This window comes from Cricetulus griseus, chromosome 7 (assembly GCF_003668045.3).
Source record: "Cricetulus griseus strain 17A/GY chromosome 7, alternate assembly CriGri-PICRH-1.0, whole genome shotgun sequence".
NCBI classification, from domain to species: domain Eukaryota; kingdom Metazoa; phylum Chordata; class Mammalia; order Rodentia; family Cricetidae; genus Cricetulus; species Cricetulus griseus.
In genome coordinates, this window is record NC_048600.1 from 93226418 (window position 1) to 93243613 (window position 17196).

Sequence of the window (17196 nt, forward strand, 5' to 3'; positions counted from 1 at the left end):
CACCCAGGTCTGGAAGAGGCAGCTGTGAAAGCGAAGGGAGAACATAGACTCTCGAATGTTGGTTGTTTTGTAGCTGAAAGAAATGATAAGTGACCCCAAAGAGTTCTTTCACCACCATTACCACCCAATCACCTAAAATAAGGCCTCATTTTACCCCTTTGTGGAGGACATTTATGCTTTGGGTTAGATTCCAGGGCCCCAACTTCCCAGGCCCTCAGAGTCATCACTGTAGAATGGGGGGTAGGGGGTAGTTGAGTACCCCAACTGACCTCCGACCAGCATCTTCTGGGAGGTAGCCCCTGGCATTTCAGGCAGCCTGTCTTGGTGTGAAGGGTTACCCTACACTTTAAGGGCTACTTAACAACCCCCAGCTCCAGGCCGTTCAATAGTTCAATGTCAGCTGTGCCCTTGGTTCCTGTGACAACAAGAAGAATCTCTAAGCAGATTGCCCAAGAAAGCCATCGCCCAGTGCTGACAGCTGAACTTCCTGAAGGCAATGACCATGTCCTTGAGCTTGCAAAGGTCTTTTCTGAGTTTATTCCTTCCTTGGATTTAAATCTTTGTTTTCTTTTTCTTTTTTCTTTTTTTTGTTTTTTGAGACAGGGTTTCTCTGTGTAGCTTTGGAGCCTATCCTGGCACTTGCTCTGGAGACCAGGCTGGCCTCGAACTCACAGAGATCCGCCTGCCTCTGCCTCCCGAGTGTTGGGATTAAAGGCGTGCGCCACCAACGCCTGACAAAATCTTTGTTTTCATTATGTGCGTTTGTGTGAGTCTGTGTATGTAAATACATGTGAGCACCAGTGCCCAAGGAGGCCAGAGACTTAAGATCCCAGGCAGCTGGAGTTGTAGGTGGTTGTAAGCTGCCTAACCTGGGTGCTAGTATCAAACCTGGATCCTCTGCAAGAGAGTGCAAGCTCTAACTGCTGAACCATCTCTCCAGTTCCTGGACTTCCGTATTTGATGATAACACACACCTCCTCCCACCCCGAACAGCCATGCGCTGATGTCTTCACTCAGGCTGTAGGCAGGATGCCATCACCTTACCGGTTCCAGAGATTCACTCAGTCAAAGTTGGCTTCGGTGGGGGTGAGGTGTGATGAAGGGGGGGTGGGATAGGGTGTGACAATATCCAGGGTGACACCGAAAAGCTTCAGGGCATAGTGACATGACATTTTCAATCCGACCGGCCTGACTCCAGGCCAAGTCTGCCCTTTTCTGACACCCAGCCAACTGGCACGATCCAGGGCCAGCTCTGCCCAGAGAGGACTGAGGACATGTCTACTTCGTGACCCATGGCCTTCCCACCGGCCATGGCAGATACTGGGAATGCTGCTAATACAGGTACTGACCCCTTGGGCAAAAGCGTCAATCCCTCTCAGACCTTTTTCTCATCTGCACATAGAAACAACATACATGCTGAAATCAAGGTATGTTTGGGAGCACAAGGCAGGAAGCTTCCTTCCTCCTCCCCTCTTGCCAAGAACAGCAGCTGAACAAGAGAGTCCAGTCCCAGCTCAGGTAGTAATCAAATACATAGAATTTGGCAAATCATTTTGATTCTTGCCAAATTCCGTCATCAAATAAATGTCAGAAACAATTGCTGCTCTTCCTGCCCTAGGGAAGCTGTTGGGTTAATTCAGTAGCCTAAGCGGCCTTCCTGAAGTCTTGGATGCCAGCATGGCCTCCTGTCTGCCTCCATCTCACCCTTGGCCAAAATTCTAGCATGAGATAGCGCAGGGGCTGAACAGGCCCTCCAGTCTTTTCCTGACTGGTCTCTCTATGGGGACAGCTCGCTGGCTTCCAGCAACACCTATGCATGATGGAATTGTATGTTTTTCACCCAGTTACTCAGTTTCAATGAGAAGCCTGTTCTCTTTGTTACACAAACTCCATCAGATCAGATCACCATGCTTGGCAGTTTTCTCTATTTTGTGTGTTTGCTTCCCAAGAATGGGAGGATTTCCTCCACCCTTTCCCCTACCCGGCAAGCTTTCTTTCTGAGCATGGTTGATTGCTGGGGTTCGGGGGAGCAGCCAGGGATTGCAGAATCAATTGGGAATAGTTATCACTGTAGGAGAAGATCTTCCAGTTGTATAAGCAGGAAGAGATTTCTGCCCCCTTCCCCCCAGCTCAGCTTCACATTAGTCAAGCCAACTAGCTAACACATCTCTAGAACAGTGTAGACCCACTGATCAGGTGGCCCAGGAGCTGTGCACCCTTGGGCCTGCCTGAGTCATTTCTTGCAGATCAGGCAGTGAGTGTGCTCTCTATAAAAGCCATTCCCTCCAAATGAGAGCTGAACCCATAGCTGCCTCTGCCTTTTCACCCATTTAAAACAGCTCGCTGCCAAAACCAAGCCAGCTTTGATTGATGTGGCTTAATCCTATTGCCTTGTTCTCATAAAACTCACTAATCCCCAGGACACTAAAGTGCAAAGCCTGCTTGTGGCTTCTTCCTCCAGGAAGTCACCCTCCTCACATCTCAGCGGCACAGGGACACTTTGCTCTTGAGGGCTCACCGTTCTTTGCTCTGTCCCTGCAGACTGTCCCTGCTGTCACATGTTTGTCTGGACCCACTTTCACCTGGGCCACCCCTCTATTAACTGCGGGCTCCCACAGGGCAAAGACAGTCCTCCTCCTTGTTGTAGTCCCATAGTGTCAGTACTGAGCTGTCCCCAGAGTGAATGAGCAAATGAGTTGGGTGTCACCCCCTTTCACCTTACCCTGACTACCACCTCCCAGCTGAGCCAGGCTGGAAGCTTCTTCGAGGGACAAAGCTTCAAAGTCACCCCCACAACTCAATCTACTATTGGCTCACGTCCAGCAGCCCCCTGAGGGTTAGTGCGGAAGTGATCAGTGTTGGATTACATACGGCGGTATTGAACTTTAATTCAGAATATACTCAGACCTATAAAGAAAGCATCACTCTTCTTCATAGTTGAAGTACTGCCTGGGGCGGGGGGCAGGTACTGGAGATGCAATGCAGGCCTTGTGCACACTAGGCAAGCATTCTCATATTGCACTATGAACCTGCCCCAGGTAACCAGGCCAGCTAAGACTTAGCAATTAAAGGTGGTCCATTCTACTGAACTCAGCACTGGACACATGGCCGCTAGCTTGATGATGTTCTAGGGCTCTTGTCCCTATTTGTACGTCTTATCCCAAGCAGGGGAGCACCTCATTCTTAAACCAAATCATTGGGACTCTGGGCTTGTGATCTCTGCCTTAGATCTGCTCTCTATTCCAAAGCTGGTCTCTGGTCTCTTTCCACCCATGGAGGGATAATGATGGGTCTTTCCTGCTATAAGACTCAGCAGAGGAGCTGAGTGTCCTGCCTCTCTCCTCCACACCTTGCTCTCAAGCACAATAAAGATTGAACTGGACAACGGTACATGGTGAGTGCTGATCTAGCACAGTGGTTCTTCCTAATGCTGCGACCCTTCAATACAGTTCCTCATGTTGTGGTGACCCCAACCATAAAATTACTTTTGTTGCTACTTCATAACTGTAATTTTGATACTGTTATGACTCATAATGTAAATATCTGTTTTCCAATGGTCTTAGGTAGCCCCTGTGAACAGGTTAGTTGAGCCCAGGGGTCATGACCCACAGGTTGAGAAACATTTCTCTAGCCCATACCGTCTCACGAAACCCATCACAGGAAAAACTTCATAGCAGCAAGAGTTACAGATATGGAAACACATGTAGAAAAATGTCTTGTATATACAATAAAATCATATCTAAGGTCATGGCTCAATCCTTATTACTCATAGGTTCTGGGATTTCAAGTCTGCCTACTGAATATTTACTTATAACCTCAAATAGATACTTTTGCTAGCAGGGTCAGTGAGGCTGACACCCATAGCATCCTGAGCCTGCTCTGAGGGAGCTCGCTGCTGACTCCATAGCTAACCTGGCTCCCAGGTGTCCTGTCATTCTAGGAGCAACCCAGCATCCTTTTAATGGAGTCATATTGTATCTAAATTATCCAGAACAATGTATGTATGTATGTATGTATGTATGTATGTTTGTATGTATTATGTATGTATGTATGCATGTATGTATGTGTATATGTAGTACATAGCATTTGGTGGTTGTATATGTGTATGTGTGTTTACATGTGTATGTATGTATGTGTGTGTACATGTGTGTATGTATGTATGTGTGTGTGTGTACGTGTGTGTTATACATATTGTCAATTTGATAGGATCTAGAATCACCTAGGAGACAGACCTCTGCCTGTGGGTAAGTTTCCAGATTAGGATGGTCGATGTGGTAAGATCCACCCTAAATGTGGGTAGCACCATCCCATGAGCTAGGGTCCTAGACTAAATAAGGAGAGTGTTTCCTTAATTGGGGTTTCTTTTTTTTTTTTTTTTTTTTTTTTTGGTTTTTCGAGACAGGGTTTCCCTGTGGCTTTGGAGGCTGTCCTGGAACTAGCTCTTGTAGACCAGGCTGGACTCGAACTCACAGAGTGAGTTTAAAGGCGTGCGCCACCACCGCCCAGTCCTTAATTGGGGTTTCTTTTGCCAGGATAAAACATCATGTCCAAAATCAACTTGGGAGAAACGATTTTTATTCCAACTTACACTTCCACAGCAAAACCCATCACTGAGCAAAGTGGGGGCAGGGACTCAAGCAGGCTAGGAGCCTAGAGGCAGGAGCTGATACAAATGCTATGGAGGAAGACTACTTAGGAGCTGGCTACTTAAGGCTTTGTCAGCCCGCTTTCTTATAGCACCCAGGGCCACCAGCCCAGGAGTGACAACCCCCATCATGAGCTGGGCCCTTCCACATCAATCATTAATCAAGGAAATTCCCTATAGGCTTCCCTACAGCTCGATCTTACAGAGGCATTTTCTTAGTTATCTCCTCTCAGATAACTCTAGCTTGTATTAAGTTGACATAAAATTAGCCAGCAGTGGATCTAGCAGTCACCACACAAGCTTGAAGACATGTTTCTGAGTCTCCGGAATCCGTGTAAAGCCAGACGCAATACTGTGGTCCCAGGACTCTTACAGCAAGGTAGAAAGAAGCTGGAGATGGGGTAATCCTCAGAAGTTAGTCGGTCAACTAGTTTGGTATACACAGTGGCAAATGACAAGTGGAAAGTGAGGACTGACCCCTTTTGTCCGCTGATGTGCATGCAAGCACACGTATACAGAGATTTTAAAACAAGAAAAAAAAAAAAAAGGAGAAAGTGAGCTGAGCACCAGCTATCTGACTCCAGAATCAAAGGAACTAGTTCCATCTCCCACTGTCATGATTTCTGCCAGAATGAACTGTAGCCTCAAACTGAAAGCCAAACTGAACTCTTCTTTAACGTGCCATCATCAGGAATTATGTCTCGGAAACAAGAAAAATAACTAATGAGGCGTGCATGAGTGCATGGTGTCAGCGTGTTGGAGACTTCCTGGAGGAGGACCCAAAGGATGGACTGGACTTGCAGGATCGCTGAACATTTGCCATGGGAACAAAAGAGGAAGCAAATTCCAGGTAGGTAAACAACTCTTGCGTTAGCATGGAAGAGCCATCAATAGCGCACAGTGGGGATGTTCTGAGTCACCCAGGGAAGCTGGGGCCTATGGAGGGAAGATGCCGGTGGAGATGGGGCTTCAAAGGTAGGCTGCAGCTGCCGGGATGAGGAGAGAAGCAAGACCCCCATTCTTTTCACTGGTCCACGAGATCCTATCCACACACTCCACCACACCTGGTGCAACCTACTTTCCACATAGTCCACACCACCTCAAGCCAAACAGACCTGCTGCCAGGGTGAAGAAAACCAATGCAGTTTCTTCTATCAGTGAGGGTGGCAACTCACAAGAATATTAGCGGTGTGTGTGGGGGGGGCAGTGTTTCCCAGATGCTCTGAATGGGAATTCGGCCAAGGAAAGATCTAACCATCTTGGTCTGCTCAGGCTTGCCAGGACAAGAGACTCCAGACCAGGACTCTTCAATACAGGGTATTTCCGTATACCCTGAAGACTAAGGTCAGCGACTGACAGATGGCCACCTTTCTAACGGTCACTCACGTGCTATGAAAAAAAGAGCACTTTCTTTCTCTTCCAGTCCTATGAAATCAGCTCTTCCCTTCATGCCCTCTGTAAGCTTAATCACTTCCCCGAAGACCTCTCTTGAGTTACACTCAATACATCAACTGGGGTTGGAGAGATGACACAATTCAGCTCATAACACAGACCTCTGAGGTGTTTCTCCAAGTAGAAAGAAGCCTGCCTGGAGGGAGAGACCATCTTTCCCAGCCTGCTCTCACTGGGCAGTGGGACCCTGGTGAACCATGTGGTCAAATGCGCAGGCTCCTGCTCTCACTACGATTCTCTGAGGCTCCTTCCTGGGGGGCAGCAGGGAAGACAGCCATTCAGCTCATAGAGCAGCACCCAGGAAAGGTCAGGTCACAAGGAACTTAGCTGTTTTCTCCTCGTTTCTTCATGAATGTTCTTGGTGCAGAGACTGCTGCCATGGAGACAGTATGCTGTGATACTGGGCCTGAGACACCTCCTGCTGGTTCTGCGGCATCCCTGGGGAAGATGGGTGCCGGAGGGGAAGGGAATTGGAGGATTCAAATGGGGGACAGGTCCAGGACCAAAAAGTTTTCTAGTAGTATTGGTTAAAGGGAAAATGAAGGGTTCCACCGATCACCAACCCCAACCAGTTCCCCTTTTCTCTTCTGACTTGTCTTCTGTGTCACCTGGCCACAAGTTGAAGATCATTTGTATCATAGTCAACTCTGTAGGCTAAGAGTCTAGCAAAGATCAATCTGGGGCAGGGAAGATGGTTCAGCTAGGAAGACAGCTTGGCTGGGAAGATGACTGCACTGGGAAAGGGGCTTGCCATGTAAGCATGGGGACCTCGGTTTGCTCCCCAGAATGAGAGAGAGAGAGAGAGAGAGAGAGAGAGAGAGAGAGAGAGAGAGAGCTGTGGGGATCCTGTCAATCTGAGTGGCCTGCACTGCCACCTATGGCCATAGTGACATCCAAGCCTGGAATGCTACAGAGGACCATGTTTGGGTTAGTGATCCTACCACAGCTGGATTTTGTATTGATGTCCATGGCTATGGTACTACCAAAGGCCACATGGATTCTTGGGGTCTGGGACACACCCTGTGGCCATGTTGGTGGCTGAGGTCATGCTGCCACCGTGACTATACCAATCTGGGTAGCCCATGCTGCCACACGTGGCCATGGTGTCCTCTGGGCCCAGGCTGTTGCCACAGACCATGTCTGGCTCTATGGCCCAGCAGCAGCCAGGGTCTGGGTTGATGTCCATAGTTCCTGTTGCTACCAGGAACTATGCAGAAGCCTGGAGTCAGAGCAGCCACCATGATGGTGTCCGAGGGCCTTGCTGCCACCAGAGCTATACTGATCTGGGTGGCCTGGGCTACCAGTGGGGCCATGGTGATGTCCAGGCCTGAGCTGTTGCTGAGGTCTGTGTTCCTGTTGCAACTGGGGTCGGTGATGATGGCCATGGCCCATGTTACCACCAGGGTCATAGGAACCATGCATGTAGAAATCCGAGAGCCATGCTGAGCCAGCCCCACACTTCACTGGCCCTAGGATAGCTGGCCCTGCCCCTCGATGGACGCTGCAGCAGGAGAGCTGGTCCCTGCACTCAGAGATGGCCCCACCCCTCACCACAGGTGTGGTAATGCTGTGCCCAATGGCATGGTCCTAGGAGACCTGGCTCTGCCCCCTTGCCTGGTCCCAGTGGCCCAGACTGACCAGCTCAGCACCCCAACCCACATCCTGGGCCTTGGGTTGGCCCATCCTAACATCTATCCCATCTATCACCTGCTGGAGTGTGTGAAGAGACTGGTCCTGTGGAAGGATAACCACAGGACCTCCATGACTTAGGATAACAGCAGGTTATCTGAGGGGTTTCAAAGAGAGCCCAGTGACGATGATGTGCCAGGCCTTAAACCAAACCAATAGTCACTATAATTAACATTTTGGGGTGGGGCTGATTGGACAAAAGGGTATACTGCATGACAAATCATAGTTCCTGATGCTGTTAGGATGGATGTAGAGGTGTCGGAAAGACGCAAGAGTGAGGCAGTTTTGTTTTGTCTTTAATTAATTTGGAGGGGGCATGCTGAAAGAGTGAGGGACAGATATGGAGGGGCTGGGAGGTGAGTGGGATTGGGGTGCATGATGAGAAATTCCCAAAGAATAAAGAATTATATTTAAGCCGGGAGTTGGTGGCGCATGCCTTTAATCCCAGCACTCGGGAGGCAGAGACAGGTGGATCTCTGTGAGTTCGAGGCCAGCCTGGTCTCCAGAGCGAGTGCCAGGATAGGCTCCAAAGCTATCTCGAAAAACCTGTCTCGAAAAACCAAAAAAAAAAAACAAAAAAACAAAAACAAAAACAAAAACAAAAAAGCAAGGCAGATGCAACAGAATACACTTGTCTTTTTTGGGGGGGGGTTGTTTTGTTTTTTGAGACATGGTTTCTCTGTGTAGCCCTGGGTGTACTGGAACTCACTCTGAAGACCAGGATGGCCTTGAACTCACAGAGATCCCCTTGCCTCTGCCTCCTGAGCACAGTGTGCCTGAGCACAGTGAGCACCACTGCCTGGCAGTGATGATGCATTTGTAATCCCAGTGCTGAGAGGCAGAGGCAGATGGATTCCTGGAGTGATCTGGCCAGCAGCCTAGCCTAATCAGTGAGCCCCAGGTCTCAGTGAGAGATCCTGTCTCAGAAACCAAGGTATATGGTTCCCAGGGAACATGGTTTAAGGTTGACTTCTGGCCTACTCTCTCTCTCCCTCTCTAATATCTCTGTAATATACACATGTATATGCTTTAAATTATTTTAAAGGAATAGTAACCCTAACTAGGACATTATCCAAGGGCCATTCAATTTTAATCTTTTAAACAACTGAATTAGATATCTAGTGGAGACTGGGCTCTAACTCTAGAAGGGGTTAGAGTGCCTGTGTTGAACCATTTCTGAGCAAATTAAGGTGATCAGGATTGAAAAAAGAGCAGAACTCAGCATCACATGGATGCCTCACAGGAGCCTTGGAGACCATGAGACAGTATCAGAAACTCTTAATATTCATAATAGGAGTCTGAGAAGGAACAGGGAGGGGGAAGGAGCACAGAGGCCATTTAGGAACTCGGTGGCTGAGTTTATCCAGTATCTGGTGAAAGACACAAGTTTACATATTCAAGAACCCCAGGGAACCCTAAACAGGATATGTGCAAAGCACAGAACTAAGCATATAACCAGGCTACCAAAATCAAACATAAAGACAAAATTGTGAAAACAGCTAGGAACAAAGTAACATATTTCATACAAAGGGAACAATAATATAAATATCTAGGACATCTCATGAGAAAGATGGGAACATCTTTAAAGCATGGAAAGGAAAACAAAACCAAATAAAGAAACAGAAAAGACAGCTGTTAAGTCAAAATGAAATATCCACAAAAACCCTTTTTATGAATGAAAGGGAAATATTCATTCAGAAAACTGGAAACTGGGGTGGGGGTTATCTAGTGCTAGTTCGTCCATGTGCAAAGGAAGGTCTCCTGGTGGAAGGGAAATGATATGGAGTGGAAACAGATTACAGGAAGGTGCCCAAGGGTACAGAACTGCAAACGTATGGGGAGACATGGCACAGTTTGCCCACTGACTTCCCTATCATGCATGTGATTACTGGGGTGTGATTAGCAGGATGTGGTGGCCCAGACCTGCATCCTAGCCACTGCAGGACCAGATAGGAGAAGAAAGATTACTTCAGTCCAGGGGTTCAAGACCGGCCAGCAACATAGCAAGACCATGCCTCTTAAAAAAAAAAAAAAAAAGAAAAAAAAAGAAATAAGCCAGGCCAGGTGACACAGGCCTTTCATCCCAGCTACAGGAGGCCAAAGTGGGAGGAAAACACTGAAATTCAGGGCCAGTCTGGGCTAAGTTCATGAGAGTCTACCTCAGAATAAAAAGTAAAGATAATTCAAAATGGCCAGTAATATAACTCAGCCAGCAGACTGCTTGCCTAAGAGGTTTAAGACTCTAGTTTTAAATCCTAGGATTATAAACATAAACAAATAATTAAACGTATACGCTGCCTAAAAGCTAAACTACAATAGTACCTTGTAGTGCTTACAGTCTATATACATGTGACAGGCAACAAACAATAAGGCACCCTGTGAGGCAGAGGGGACTTTATAACCTATACAGCCTCAAGGGTCATGTTTAAAGTAAAGGTACAAAGAATTTGCTGATGTCCCCCAGTCAGGAGGTAGTGGAACACAGTGTAACTAATGTCCGAATCCCCATGCTTTTTCTCCTTCATCAGATGAGAGAAGTGAGTAAGGCAGAGAGAATCTAACAGCTTCCAGAAGGCCCAGAAGGCCCAGAGGCCCCACAGCAGCTCAACTCAGGATTCCCAGGCCTCAGACTCTGACCCAGCACATACAGGGCTTCCAGTGCCAAGCACAGCGGTGAGGCTTCAGGGAGGAGTCCAAGCCAACTGCCATCTTCTTATCTGGCCTTGAAGTCAGCACCCATGTCTAAACAGACTCTGGAGTGCCAGGTAATTTCCAACAGGTAGAACATGTGGTCATCACAGCCACCCCTGTCCCTGCCCTTGACCTTGATGTCTGGCCAGGGTAGGCCAGTGGTCCAAGGACATCACCTTGCTTGACTGTCTGGGCTTGCCAAGCCTTCAGGGGAAGACTCTGGCAAAAAAAAACAGATGAGAATTCTCATGGGGGATGTGTCCAGGGTGCTCCTCTGGCAGCCCAGAGCTTGTCTGGAAAACTGTGTATGCTCAGCTCATGCCATGTTCGAAGACACAGGCTTTGGGCCCAGAGAAGGGGACTTATGATGGACTTGGGTATTTGGGATAACCTAGCTCTTGGCTGGAGTGGAAAAGACAGCAGACATAGCCAGTTTGCCAGTTGTTCCTCAGCTTGGTCCTGCACACACGTTGCCCAGACACCTGTTGCCCGCTGACTTTCCATTTGACCCTACACACATAGAAGGCCCTGACAGGAGAAGGGCTAGCAGGAGAGGGGTGAAGGTACTTCCTTTTCCTGTCCCTTGTTGCGCTTCCTGTCAGCCCAGTCCAGCAGTGGAGCTTGCCCCAGCATCCAGCTTTAGCCAGCCTTCCTGCAGAGCCAGGTGGCATATCACCTCTGAAGAGGAGCAACCAGTGGCCCTGGAGACTCCTAGGTACCTGTTGCCCCAGCTTCCTGCCTTCTGTTTCCTCAACCCTGGTGTGCTGGGAGTCATTTTCTAGGGTTATTTTCAAGGGGTTTCTCTAGTAATTGTTTGGGTTTTTTTCCTGACCTCTGTCACCAAACCCTTATGTTAGCTTTCCTCAGTTGAAATCCTGATGTGGCCTCTGTTGCCCTGACCTGGCCCAACTGATACAGAGCCAGGGGGTCCTGCAAGGAGCCTCCTAGGATTATCAGAGGCAGAGTGGGATGGGAGAGAAGGGCAGGGCCCTAAGTCCAAATCTTCACCTAACTCTGTTAGGGCAAGTCTCTTAATTTCTCCCCAGTCTCAGTTCTGTCATCTAAAGATAGGGTTGATGACCCAAAACAAAACAGGGATGGGCAAAGTATTGAACTACATTAGGCAAAAGGAGAAAATCATCCTGGGAATTTTCCAGACAAAGAATTATGAGGCCAAGCTTGCCTCACATGTGGCCAGAATAAGAAACTGTTGCATGTGGGTTCCACTTGCATCGGGGGCCTACTTCTGGCTTCAGCCCCATCTGCTCAGAGTGGTAGACATAATGATCTGGAAGCTTCCAGCTCTGTCCAGAGAAGAAAGGGCTCCTCATGGCTAATCCAACTCTTATTTTTTCCAGGAAGGGTTCTGACTGGCCAACCCCACACGCCACTGTGCCTGGTAGCAAGATGACATAAGGGCTAACAGCTGTCAGTCAGTTCTAACCCATCTGGGTTTTAGAAACCTGTATTGTTTCCAGGATGAAGAACCCATTCCACAGACAGGCAAACAGAGGCACAGGGGAAAAAGGGCTGGACTACCATCCCATGTCTTATCCAGTGAACAAAGCTGGATTTTATATCCATGCAAACTGGATTATAAGAAGCTGTGTTGGCCTAGGTGCCAGGTACAATGTGTGTGGGGGGGCACGCCCATCACATCAGCTATTTCAAAACCCAGACGGTTTGAAGAGCTTCCTTAGATGAACCCAGCACCCACAGTTAGAGGCAGAGCTGGTTCTGGGTGTGGTCACCACACCATCTGCAGGCCCCATCCCCTGGGGAGACAGCCTGTGGTTGGGTAGGCACTGGGTTAATTGACATTCCATGGCTCTTTCCCCTGTAGTCTTGGATGCAGGCAGGTCCTGGTGGGACTTGCAGCCTTTAGGGGGAAAATATAGGAAAAGAGAATAAAAATGACCAAGGGCCAAAAGAATCCTCCAAGCAAGGGTGAAGACAAAAGTCTTATTGAGTGCTGGTGACTGCCAGAGCCCACAGTCACACTCAATTGTTTCCTGAGTACATCGGTCCCTACTGACTAGGAGTGTAAAATGCTTCCTTACCTAAAAATACCTTTTTCTATTCCCATCCAAACTCTAGTGCCAGGGAAACTCCTACACATCCTTCAAAACATGTCAGTCATTTCCTCTGTGAAGCCTTCCTGTGATGCTGAGGTAGAACCTCCATGCTTCACACACCAGGATTGACTGTGCCCTTCACCCCCACTGACACACCTAAGACTCTTCCAGAACAGCTGTGGCTTTACAGCTACAGAACCACCTGAGGGTGATTGCAAAATATTCAAGTGCAGGCCCCACCTCATAAGAATCTGACTCAGGGAGTCTGGGGTATGGCCAGGTGTCAAAAATAGATGTTTTCAAGTGTTTGTGCTGTTCAGCCAGGGGTAGGGCCAGGTAGACGATGCACTGTGGAAGCCAGGCTTCCTCCGGTACACCAGGGCCTGACTCTGAGGAATACTGAGGGAAGGAGGAACAAAAGGAATGAAGAGGGACATGGGCACTGTTGGGGTGGACAGTAGGGAAGGAAGCAAGGTCTTGAGGGTGATGGTCCTGGGCCATTCTGCTGTATCCCTTATTGGCAAAGCCCCCAGTTCTGTAGTTTGAGTCCTGATCCTGCCGCACGCTAGGCATTTGCGAGCCTCAGCAAATCTCTTGGCCTTTCTCTTTCCTCTGACTAATGGGGGAAGGACCTCTCTATGGCTTCTCCAAGTTGCATCCTGGTGCATGAGAACCAGCTGGAAGCCTGTGAACACATAGCTGATGACTCATGTGTCTGGGCAGGAGCCCGAGTTCTGTGGTTCAAATGGCATTCCCAGGTGTCAGTGCTCAGGGAGCAGTTTTGAACTGTGAGGAGGGAGGATCAAGAGGCCCCTTTTAGAGACTGAACCAAACAGACAGATCCTCTGCAGTGGGGTGGCAATGAGGCCCTTCTATAGAGCAGATGTGTGCCAGGCACTGAGGCCAGCTGCTCTGAGCCCCACCCCCATTAAAGGAGACCCCGTTTTCTCAGTCCTGAGCAATAGCTAGCTGTGTGGTGCTTAAATCCTCCCTCTACTAGCTGAAGTTACCTCACACCCAGTAACTCAAGACACTGTCAGTGCATCCCTTACAGTAGTAGATGTCAGAACTTCTGAAGTGATTTATCCTATCAGGTCGCTAAAGGGCAGGTTCCTGCTGGAGTCAGTAGGGCAGGAGGTATTCTTGGCTCCCCTGTCTCCTGGAGGCTGCTGTCACCCCTTGGCTCAGTGGTGTGTCACTCCCATCTCTGCTTATATTGTCATATTACCTCCTCCCCTGACTTCCCGCCTCCTTATGAGAACTTTTGTGATTCCTGGAATACCTGGGCAATCCAAGATGCTTGCCCCATGTCAAGATCATTAATGTTCCTGCCCCTTCAAAGTCCAATTTAGCATAGAAGGCCACAGACACACAGATTCAGGGGACTGGAAAGGTTTTACCTTTCGGAACAGTTATTTCGCCAACTGCTCAAGCCTTTCGGAACCCCCAAGTCAGATCCTGACTGCAAATCTGAGACTGCTTGCCATCTCTGGGGATCACATCTTCCATCAGGATCTCGGAGAAGCCCAGGCTTTGTCTGAGCTGCCAGCGGAGGCCATGGGGCGGGGGTGCCTATTCCTGGGCTATTCCTCAGCGTGGGTCCCCCTGAAACATCTGAGCAGCCTGTGCTGGCCTAGGCATGCAGTTGACAAGAGCCTGGCCAAGGTAGACTCACAGGCTGCTAGAGAGCAAGGACAGGGCACAGGTCAAGAAGGTAGCAGAGTGGGCAGGGGCTTAAAAGGAAGGTGCAGTGAAAAATAAAGTAAAAAATCTTTTAAGAGGGGCGGGGAGATAGCACAGCTAGTGAAGCTCTTGTCTCACAGATGTGAAGACCTGAGTTCAGTGTCCAGGACACACATAAAAAGCTGGACATGGTGATGATAAGAGCCAATAGCCTCAGCACCGAGCAGACCCCTAGGCCTCACTGGCCAGCCAGCCTATCCTAATTGATGGGCCCTAGGTCAGATGGTAGGAACAAAGGCAACTAGAGCAAGCCCATGGCTGGCTTGCCTATCATCTCTCTCAAAAATCAAGACAAGCTTTGGCTTGCAGAGAGGGGACCAGTCACCCCAATTGTCCTGAGGCTGCAGGTTTTCCTGGGAAACCTGGGACAAGCCGTTCACCCAACTTGCAGGGCAGCTACACAAAACCCAGCAGTGGGCTTGGCTGCTATCTACACGGCTGCCCCAGGCAACCGGGCAGCCAGCCCAACCCCCCAGCCGGTTGGGTTCCTTGCTGTTACAAAATACTGTCCACATGAAGCAGAGCCTGTGGGTGACAGCTGGAGCTGAGCAGCTGCAAGGAAAGATGGCTGCAGAGTCACAGTGGTTCAAGGTCTCCATGATTCCGGAACTCCACTTTTCCAGGGTAGTTAGTGGGGCAGAGTGAGGGCTAGGGTTCAGGCAGAGAGGAAAGAGTTAAAATCCACAAAGATAAAACTCCATTGATGGGCCAGTGAGAGGGCTCAGTGGGTAAAGGTGCCTGCTGCCAAGCCTGATAACCTGAGTTTGAGCCCTGGGATCCACGTGGTGGAAGGAAAGATCCAGCTTTTGAAAGTTGTTGTCCGTCAGAGGTGTGCTTTAAGAGTGTGAATGAACACACACATGTGCATGCACACACACACACACACACACACACACACACACACACACACAAAATGTAACTTAAAAAAAAAAAAAAACTAACACTATTGAAAAAGCCCAGTGCTCTCCAGAAGCTTGCCACTGGGGAGTGGCTGCCTAGAGTCAAGGGTCCTCATATGCTGGGGCCCCAGTACAGCTTCCTGGAGGAGCTGCTTGGGTGAAAGAGACCTCGCACTGTCTGCCAGCATGGAAACGTGCTCCCTAGCACATCTGAACTGTAATTCCTCAGTCTAGATGGACGTGATCCTGATGATACCTCTAGACAGAGTTAAGATATGTGTGTCCTTGCCTAATCCCCTAGGGCCCTGCTAAAGGCAATGGAAAGACACTTCTCTGTCTGAAGGCTGATTGGTGAGCAGCTGAACTCAGGGCTACACCACCTCAGACCAAAGTCCTTTCCCTTCCTGGGGAGACTCTCTATCCCTAAGCCACCTAGGGGATACACCGTCCTATTTACATTACTTCTTGTTGGCAGTGTTATAGTCTGCATGTATAACACACAGACACTCCACCAGGCTGTTTATTTGTTTATGTAAGTGAACTTATTTAACTCTCAAAAAACCCATTTGGGGGGTAAATGTCTCACTTCCCATTTTACAGATATAGAAACTGAGACCTGGGAAGGTTGAGGAAGGGACTCGGGCTCACACTGAGTCAGGCCCTGGGCTCTACAACTCCAACTGCAGGGTTCCTCACTGAAGCAGGCTCTGGGACACTACAGATGAGGGTAGGCGGGCAGTTGATCCTCGCTGAACTGCCACAGTCACACAGCCACACAGCACAGATCCCCCACCCCCCCATGGATGGTCCCCATTGCCAATGGGCAGAAGATTCTTTTCTTGAAGACTACTCCCCAACCGCCCCGCCCCCAGCTCCTAGTCTGGAATCAGCATCTGAGAGATGAGACCCTGGCTCTCTCCTGTCTGACTCGCCATCCCCTGTCCCTCATCTCAGTGTGGATTGATCCCCCTAAGCTGCTAAAGATGGAAACGACAGCTTCCTTCTGTGAGAAAAGGGGAAATGTATGACGTTGAGCAGAGACAGTTGCTACCAAGTAGGAAAGTGATGAATGTCAACTGGAGCCAGGGAGAAGTCCCCAGTCACATGACTGGAGAAGTCCCCAGTCACATGACTGGCTGCCCGGCCTGAAATCTCACATGGGGTCCAGGTATGGCACTTCACAACTGCTTCCTAGGGGCCTGGAATCCAGGAACCAGAGGAGGGGACAGGGCTAGGCTCCAGATCTAGTACCCTAATAGATGTCCCCCAAAATTTGTTTATTGGCTTTTTTACAGTGGGAGATTTTTAAAGCCCTAAACTCACCCCAACTTTGGTCTCCAGGGAAACACCAAAGTATTCCTCACTGAACACAGCTGATGATGTGACCAGTCTCACATGTCACAAGGAGGGAGTATGGCAGGGGAGTGAGGCAATGGAGGACGAGGGAGAGCAGGCACAAGGGGACTCAGGTGTGTCTGGTACTGTTGGAATAGCAGTATGGTGATCAGCAGAATTCCATGGAATTCTCTGCAGTACTTGAGAATAAGGATGTGGGAGGAGGGAGACAGTTCTGAGAGAGATGACTGGAAATCGGGGTGGGACTTTATGGAGTTGGGCAGAAGCCTAATGCAAGGGAAACTCCCGAGACTCCTGGCAGGAGTAGACACATAGCCTGAACTGTTCATCTCCTATGATCGGATTGGTGACTACCTTGGTTGTCATCAGAGAGCCTTCATTCAGTGACTCATCATGGAGGCAGATTCAGAGACCCACAGACAAACATTGGGTCATGCTGAGGAAGGAATGCAGGAAACAGGGGGTCAGGAACATGGTAGGAAAACCCACAGAAACCACTAGCCTGGTTCATGGGAACTCGCAGAATCTGAACCAACAACCAGGGAGCCTGCATGGGACTGACTTAGGTAGGCCCTCTGCATATATGTAACAGTTGTGTAGCTTGGTTTATATGTGGGACTCCCAGAAATGAGAGCAGGGGCTATCC

General features: G+C 49.1%; 1 pseudogene; it reads left to right on the forward strand.

Moving 5' to 3' along the window:
* Positions 1–8029: 8029 nt before the first annotated feature.
* LOC100770768 overlaps positions 8030–17196 on the forward strand; it is a 131221-nt pseudogene continuing 122054 nt past the window's right edge.